This window comes from Heliangelus exortis, chromosome 17 (genome assembly GCF_036169615.1).
Source record: "Heliangelus exortis chromosome 17, bHelExo1.hap1, whole genome shotgun sequence".
Classification (NCBI taxonomy): domain Eukaryota; kingdom Metazoa; phylum Chordata; class Aves; order Apodiformes; family Trochilidae; genus Heliangelus; species Heliangelus exortis.
The window spans coordinates 158,123-166,532 of NC_092438.1; the positions used below are offsets into that span (position 1 = coordinate 158,123).

The 8,410-nt window shown below is 48.7% G+C and overlaps 1 long non-coding RNA gene across 1 annotated transcript; it reads left to right on the plus strand.

Annotated features, from left to right (window-relative positions):
* Nucleotides 1-4,574: 4,574 nt before the first annotated feature.
* On the plus strand, nucleotides 4,575-8,190 carry LOC139804092 (uncharacterized). Its single transcript, XR_011729269.1, has 5 exons — nucleotides 4,575-4,686; nucleotides 6,257-6,326; nucleotides 6,979-7,166; nucleotides 7,504-7,590; nucleotides 7,969-8,190. It is a non-coding gene; the product is annotated as an uncharacterized lncRNA (long non-coding RNA).
* The last annotated feature ends 220 nt before the right edge of the window (nucleotides 8,191-8,410 follow it).

Sequence of the window (8,410 nt, forward strand, 5' to 3'; positions counted from 1 at the left end):
GCAGGAAGGGCAGGCAGCCGGAAGCAGGGAATCTGGCTTGGCCCTCGCGATCCCTCAAATTTATACTGAGGATGACGTATATGTGATGGAATACTCTGTTTGGTCAATTCTGGCATCTGTCTTGTCCGTTCCTCCCCAGAGGAGGGCTGCAGGAGGGACCTCTTTATGTTTTCCTCAGACCTGAGCAGTGTCCTTGGCTCTACCTACCAGTCTCTAGCAGTAACTATAAACATCGAGTGTTATCAGTCCTAGAAAGACACACTGTCTGAGAAACTTGCTGTTAATTTCAGCAAGTGCAACTGCTTACAAGAGACTTAGCTAAAAGCAAAAGAAAAAAAAAAGAAAATCACCTTTATCCTGGCTCAAACCAGGACAGTCGTCTGACTACACAAGTTATGATTGCACAAAATAAAAACGGGGGAATTGTGGAGGATTGGTTATGTGACAAGGGCCATGTAGACATGTTGCAGATGGCTGAAGAAGTTCTTGGGAAACATCAAACTCAGCTAGTCTGATCTGCCGATGTTGCATGAATGTTGCTAACTACCACCTCGTATGGGCACTATGTCCTTGACTGTAGCCATTATACAACAAAAGGGACTTGTGGTTAGCTAAAGAATGTAACAGAAGGATGTAGATAACCAAGGAACTTAAGGTGGGGTTGACATTTAGAATAATATCCAATAGGGTGGTTAGATTACAGAATATGTATTAGCTTATTAAGGACTGCAAAAATATAGTGTGCTATAATCAATAAATGAAGCTTGCTGATAACTCATATTGAGTGTCCGAGTCTTCCCTCGCTGCGACAATTGGCTCCGTGAGAAAGGAGAACTTTGACCAAATACATCTCCCCAACAGAAGCAGCAATCATGAGTGGGGTTCTGAAAGATTCAAAACATGCAATGCCATGGATCATTTGACACAGACACAGTCATTATTTTCATTCCAACTTGCTCTCGGAAGAAGTATTTTCCCCATTCCTTTACAATGAACACATTTGGATAAACACTCAAGGAGCAAACCAAAGTCTTTGCGTTCCTGGACCCCCTCCTAATCCTGGATCCCCTCCTATTCTTGGACCCCCTCTTATTCTTTGACCCTCTCCTCCTTCTGGACCCCCTCCTTCTTCCTGGAACCTCTCCTATTCCTGGATACCCTCTTATTCCTGGACCCCCTCCTCCTTCTGAATCCCCTTCTCTTCCTGGATCCCTTCCTCTTCCTTGACCACCTCCTCCTCCTGGACCCCCTCCTTCTTCCTGCACCCCCTCCTTCTCCTGCTCATCTCGAGCATGCACATCAGCTCCTGCTTTCAGGAGATCTTCTAATATCTCCTCGTGTTCTTCAGTGATAGCAAGAGTTAGTGGGGTACTGCCCTTCTGAAAAGTCAGAGAAATGCATCATCTTAATAATCAAAGTAAAAAAAAAAAAAATCTGTAAAAGAAGTATCGATGCAACTTTCTGAAAGGACTTCTTGAAGAAATATTTATATTTACCTTATTCTTGGCACCCAGTTTGGCACCATGCTTGATTAACTGCCCCACGAGGTTTTTACTACGAGCCAGGATGGCCAACTGGAGGGCAGTGTTGCCATCGATGTCTGCAAGATTTGGGTCGGCACCCTGCTCTAGCAGAAAAGTCACACAGTCTTGTTCTCTGAGCTGTACTGCCTGGGAACAACACACACACACACAAAAAAAAATGAAGGACTTCCAGAATTCACATTTCACTCCATCACAGCTCGCCCAGCTTCTGACCACTGGCAAAGAAGAGCACCTGCAAAGATGACCTGACAGGTGCCTGTTCCACTCCAAATCCAACAGGCGTGTTTCCGCACAGCTCTGCGCACAAGAGTCCTGCCAGACACCTCTCCTTTCATGCACACTCAATAAGCCCCTCTTCCAAGAGCAGAACTTCTCTCACTCACCTTCATCAGGGGTGTTCTCCCAAAATTATCAACAGCATCCAACTGGCTGCCGTGCTTTACTAGAAATGTGACGACCTCTGTGTGGCCGTTTGCAGATGCCAGATGGAGAGGTGTCCTGAGAATTAAATATGGGAGCTTAACACTGACAGACAAGGAAAGAACCAAAGCTGTGGCACCACCCAGCCCGGGGGACCCTGCTGCTCCTGCTGCTGCTGCAACCCCGCACACATCACCCACAGGGCAGGAGAGACCTCAGCAGCTGCAAGAGAACCCTGCAGGGAGAGCAGGGCCAAGCAGCAGCCCAGCACCTCCAGGAGCACTGGCGCCCACCCAGCAGCTCCCGGCACTGGAAAGCTCTCAAGTTCCCCCTCCCAGCTGACAGGGCACATCTTGCTTTGCAAGCAATCAGCTCCAAGGGGATCCCACACAAACCCTGCAGGGGGGATGCTCCCACAGGCCACCCGAGCATGCTGCCCGCAGCCCCTCACCGATTCTCCCTGTCACGGCAGTCGATGCCCCAAAATCTTGATCCACGAGTTCCAGAACCTCAGCCAGGACAGGTGACCGTGGGCAGCAGCGAGGTGCAACCTGTTCAGATCTTGAACCAGGAGCAGCTGGAGAGACACAGCGCAGCACAGCTCAGCACAGGAGCCACAACGGCAGAGTCGCCCCTAACAGCAGTTGCCAGGGGCAACGGTGGGTGGGGCCGAACCACCTGTGGGGGGGTTGGGGGGGGGGGGGCGGGGGGGTGGGGGGGGGGGAGGGGCCGAACCAATTCACAGGGGGAAGGGGGCTGAAGGAAAGGAAAAGCCTCCTTTAATCCTTAAACCTTGCATTGGTTTAAGCTTCAGCATTCATTCATTGCCACTACAGGTGACAATGGTCCCTTAAGTATCTGAGAGAAGCTGAGAAGCTCTCCCCCACCTCTATGAGCCATACAAAGAGCTGGTAGAGTTCTTCTCCTGGAGAGGCTTTTTCATAACCAATTCAAAGGAGTTGGTCTCTTTTCCCAGGCAACCCTCAGCAAGACAAGAGGGCACGGTCTCAAGTTGTGCCGAGGGAGGTTTAGGTTGGACATTAGAAAGAATTTCTTTACTGAGAGGGTGATCAGACATTGGAATGGGCTGCCCAGGGAAGTGGTGGATTCTCCGTCCCTGGAGATATTTAAAAAGAGACTGGATGTGGCACTCAGTGCCATGGTCTAGTAACTGTAGCGGTAGTGGATCAAGGGTTGGACTTGATGATCTCTGAGGTCCCTTCCAACCCAGCCAATTCTATGATTCTATGATAGAGAGGGTAAAATAACCCTTCTTGTGTAACCCAGTTCTTTTCTCTCACTTGTCATCTTCAAATGGCAAACTAGCTTCCTCTGACTGCACAGAGCTCACTGCAAAAGCTCCATTGCCATTGCACAAGTGCAGGGTGTTTCCCTAGACAAGTCTAACCCATAACTAGAGGGAAATGGACATCTAGAATTCTCCTGGCCTACCAGGAATTACTGGCAGGACACCTATCTTTTCCCTCACTCTGGGGAAAATGTCAACACAAATGTTAACTGTCACCATGCCACATGTGTCACACCAAGCTAGACAGAAAATCATCTTAAAAGTTCCCTGCTGCAAACACATCCTCTGCAGGCCCCAGCACCAGCCTGACCTTCCACAGGCAGCCCAGCTTTTGAGCAGCCAGCCTGAAATGAGCCACTAATGGCTGTAATTAGCCCCATTGCTGGGCATCAGCCAGGAGAGAATTTAAAGGCAACTTGCCTCAGGCACTGAGTCTCACTGGTGTCTGCTGAGCTGCCCATAACAAAACCCAAGCTTTTTCAAGTACTGCAGAGAAGTCAGGACACAGCTCCTAAGGAGGCAGAGAATCATACAATGGCTTGGGTTGGAAGGGACCTTAAAGATCATCAAGACCCAACCCCCTGCATGGGCAGGGACATCTCTCACTAGACCAGGTGTCACAAAGCCTCGTCCAACCTGGCCTTGAACACTTCCTCGGAAGGGCATCAACAACTTCTCTAGGCAACCTCTTCCAGTATCCTGCCACTCTCATGAGGAAGAAGGTTTTCCTAATATCTAACCTAAATCTATCCCCTTTCAGTTTAAAACCATTAATCCTTGTCCTGTCACTACTCTCTCTGGTGAAAAGCCCCTCCCCAGCTTTCCTGTAGCCCCTTCATGGACTGGAAGGATCTCTAAGGCCCCCCCAGAGCCTTCTCTTCTCCAGGCTGAACAGCCCCAACTCTCTCAGCCCACCTGAGAGAGGTACCTCTCAAAGCTTTTCTTATTCCTCTTTCCACCCCTGGCAAGATTAAGTTCTACCTGGGATGGATGTGGCTCTCCTGCCCTGCTCCCCAGCTGCTCCAACCACCTGTCTACTCCTCCTAGGGTACCTGCCCTTGCATCCCCCCTCTGCATGCTTCCTCCTTCATTTTGAGGGCTTTTACGAGCTGCTGGCTCATCCATGCCGCCCTCCCGGAGTTTTTCCCCGGCTGCGGGATGGGGAGAGTGGGGAAATGCCAGCTGCCAGCATGGCCCGGGAACCAAGATGGCCGCCGGGCAGCCCCCTGCATGCCCCGGGACTACAGCTCCCAGCATGCCCCGGGACTACAGCTCCCAGCATGCCCCGGGGCTCTCCTCCTCTCCTGCTGCCTGAGCCCGCCCGACCCCGGGGCTGCCCCGGCCCCCGCCCAGCTGGGAGGGGGAGCAGGAGGAAGGGGATCTGGGCAGGGAGAGAAGGCAGGAAAAAGAGTGGTGAGGAGCGGGAAAGAGATGGAGGGGAAGGGGGCAAAGAGGGGGAGAGGGAGGGAGGGAGGGAGGGAGGGAGAGAGAGAGGAGAAGGGCGGGAAGGAGGAGAGAGGGGGGATGGACAGAGAGTGGGCCAGGGGCGGGCCAGGGGCCTGAGAGAGACAGAAAAGGCCCCAGGAGAGGGGAGTGACAGAGGGGTGGGAGAGGGAGCAGGAGAGAGGGGAAAGGGTGAGGGGAGGGGCAGGAAAGGGGAGAGGCTGCAGGAGAGAGAGGGACAATAAGGCCAGGAGAGGAGAGGGAGAGAAAGATGTGGAGACAAAGAGAGAGAGAAACAGCAATAGCTCTGAGAAGAGGCAGGGAGGAATTGGGAAACGTTGAGAGGGAGACAGCCAGTGAAAGCCCAAACTTGTGGTGGGCAAACGAGAGAGAGGGAGGGATGAAGAGCTGGGGGCAGGGAGCTGGGCAGAGCCCCAGAAGAGCAGTGATGAGCAGCTGGGCCAGGCCCCAGCACCCTGGGCTTTCTTTTCAAAGATGAAAGCTTGTTTTCATTTTTAGGGTTTGATTAGGGACTCTTGGTTTGTTTACCTGGTTTCTTCAGGTTGTTTTTTTGTTGTTGTTGTGCTGGATTGTGTTGTGTTTTCTGTCTTGAAACCATCATTTCTGGTCTGACACCTCTACAGCAGGGAGGGCAGTGTGACTGATAGTGTGGTCTTGCATATTTCTAGGGAGTCAGTGGAAATTTGTGGTTGGAGCCATCTGCGTCGCTTACCTTTGATTTCTTGAGTGTAAATCATGCAATGTTTTTGCTAAGGTGCAAAAATGAAATGGGAGAGCAGCTCTTCCTCTCTCACACACACACACACACACACACACACACACACCTTCCCCCAGCTGAAGATGAACAAATCAAATCTCTGGGGCTGTGTTCTTTTATGAAACGTGTGTCAGATACCCAGCCCCAGGGGACTTGTGCGCAGAGAATGGCTGCATGGGCCTGGGGCTTGCCCATCATCACCTGGAAGGGAAAAAGGAAAAACCAGGTGATCACTGGGGACTTGTTCCCAAGAATGTTTCTTTCTATATCCTCTTGCACTAAGAGACACTCAGACACCCTGAGCCATCCCCTCCCTTCACTGGCCCTGTGACCACCAAGCCCACTGCATCTCCCCCAGGCTGTTCTGCCATGGCTGGTTGCTGACAGGAGGGGACACGGGGAGGTGGCAGGCTGGGAGTGACAGGGGGGACATGGGGTGGTGAGGGTCTGGGAGAGTGAAAGGACATTGGGCAGTGATGGGCCCAGGGCTGCTGAGGGAGCCATGGCAGAGCCAGGGGGCTGCTGGGGGTTGGCAGTGGGTAGTGAAGGCCTGGGGGTGATGGGACACTGGGCAGTGACAGGCTGGGGGGCAGCAGGGACAGCAGCATCTTGAAGAAGAAAAGGTGGGGTTAGGGACTGAATTTTGTCTTCAACATGTTTTACTCTGTGCATCAGAAAACTAGTTTATACTCTGCTTTCACTACTTAAGGTTGGACACAAGTGCTTTATTTGGAGTTCTGATCACCTTTTTTGTTCTTCTAGAAGCCAGTCAGAGCCAGTGAGTGGAACATGAGGAAGGCAAAGGGAGCCAGTGAGTGGAACATCAAAAGCTGTATGTAAAATCACAGTCTTACACTTTCTATTGCAGCCTGCGTTTACATCCAAACAATGTACCCTTGTATTAATTTCCCAAACATTAACTTAAAGTATTTTCCAATAAAACACAGTCTTTGTTGTAAATGCAATGTATTTGATTCAGCATAGCAAAACTGTGTAATGCCATCATTTGCACAGGTTTTTTTTCCTAATTTTTTTTTTCCTAATTTTTGAAAATGTTACCAAAACCCACTGTTACTGTTATCTGTTACTGTTATACTTGGTACTGTTTCTTACTTTCGACTCAAACCAACATATCCCAAACATTTTGAGGACACCTCTGTGCAGCTAAACAATTCCTTTTTGTGTCTGTAAATGCCTGGACATTTCTTCCTGAAGCTGCATAACTGAGGTGAAATTGTTTGGGCCCCTCTGAGTACATAAATGTCTTCAATAGATTGCTATCAGTTAAAGAATTGTTTCTCCCCAAGTTGGTATTCTGCAGTTCTGCATTTGATCTTTGGGCTTTGTCTGATGAAGCAGTTCAGTTGAATAGTTTGTCTGCACATGAAAATGCCAACAGCCCAGTGGACACATTCAGCACAAGATTGGAGCCCAGTGCCTTTGTGGGTAAAAGCTCTGTCATTTTTCTTCCCTTCTGCCTGCAGGACATGTTTGGATCTGGGTGACTTCAGGTTTGGATGCTGCTTCCATTTCCCAAAGGTTCAGCCTTTCTTCAGGATACCACCACTTGGAACTGACACTGGGAAAAGGGGCAGCATTTTTCTACAGCTTTGCAAACTCTGTCCTGCTGCTGCTAAAATACAGATAAGGAACACAAGGAAATACCTGACTGGTAATGCTCTAGATGTTGATTCCACCACCTGGGGTGGAATCATATGATGTGTAACTCTGCATTTCAAAATAGTCCTTCCAGTATAAAAAAATCACTAAGGGGTGGGATGTTTTTTTTTTTTGTCATCCTGATTTTAGGTATAACTGAATTTTCTTCACTAGAATGGGGTGAGGCATTACATTAACCCAGAGTTGTGGGGTCTGAGCACTTGAGAAGCTGTTAGAAGATCTGAATGTAGAAATTCATCAAGTGTGTGTCTGTGTTGTGTGAAGAATACAGCCTCTGCTGGTCATGGAGTGGTGTGTCATGTTTCAACTTGAAAACTTCTTGTCTGTAGGTCTGAAACCACTCAGTCTGAATCTGACATCAGTGATGCTGTCACTGATCAGTTTGAATTCCTTGCTGCACATGAATGTCTCTCTCTGTGAGCGTGAGTGTAGCTGGCCCAGGGACCCTGGTAATTCCCACAGTGCATTTATCCAAACCGCATTCATAGTATTTACTCTAATTCAGATGGGGTTTTATTTCTTGAAAACAGGTATGTAAAAACCCTTTCATTATTTTTTTGTGAAGAGATCAGTGACTCCTCTGCACTTGTTTCTCTGGCCCAGCTTATTGAGGTATATGGAATTTCTTGTCAAATACTTAAAAAAACCCCAAGAGTCTTTGCTTTGTTATTTTAAATCTTATGTTATGATCTGTAGCTGGATAAAAAGAGATGTGAACAAAACTTTGATTTTTAATAATTTGAAGTCATTGGTTTAAGTTTACAAAATGTTTCTATTTGGATACTATTCTATAGAGGGTTGATCCCAGGCTGGGAAGACAGGAGGGGAGTACCTGATCAGCCTCAGTGTAATCCTGCAGTATTATTCAGCTTCAAGACACAAGGAAGCCCTTCAGAAGCTGTTCACCATTTCTGAGACATTTTGTTAATTTTACGTTAGAAACCCAGTGTTGGCAGAGTAATTTAGTTGGCTGTAAGTTATGGACATTTCAGTGGGTCTGCAACAGTTAAATGAGGAGTGTTGAGCCTAAACTGTCGAGCCTGATCCCAGAGTTAGAAAGAGCACAGGAATTCCAAGGAGTTTCATGCTGGAGGTGAAAGATCCCAATACAAAGGAAGCTCTGCTGACAAGAATGGGGAAATATGCAATACCAACTCTTAATGCATAAGTATGGAACTAACTGAACTGACCAAAAAGGGAACAAGAGAAATCATGGGGAAGCATTGGAGTGCCAAA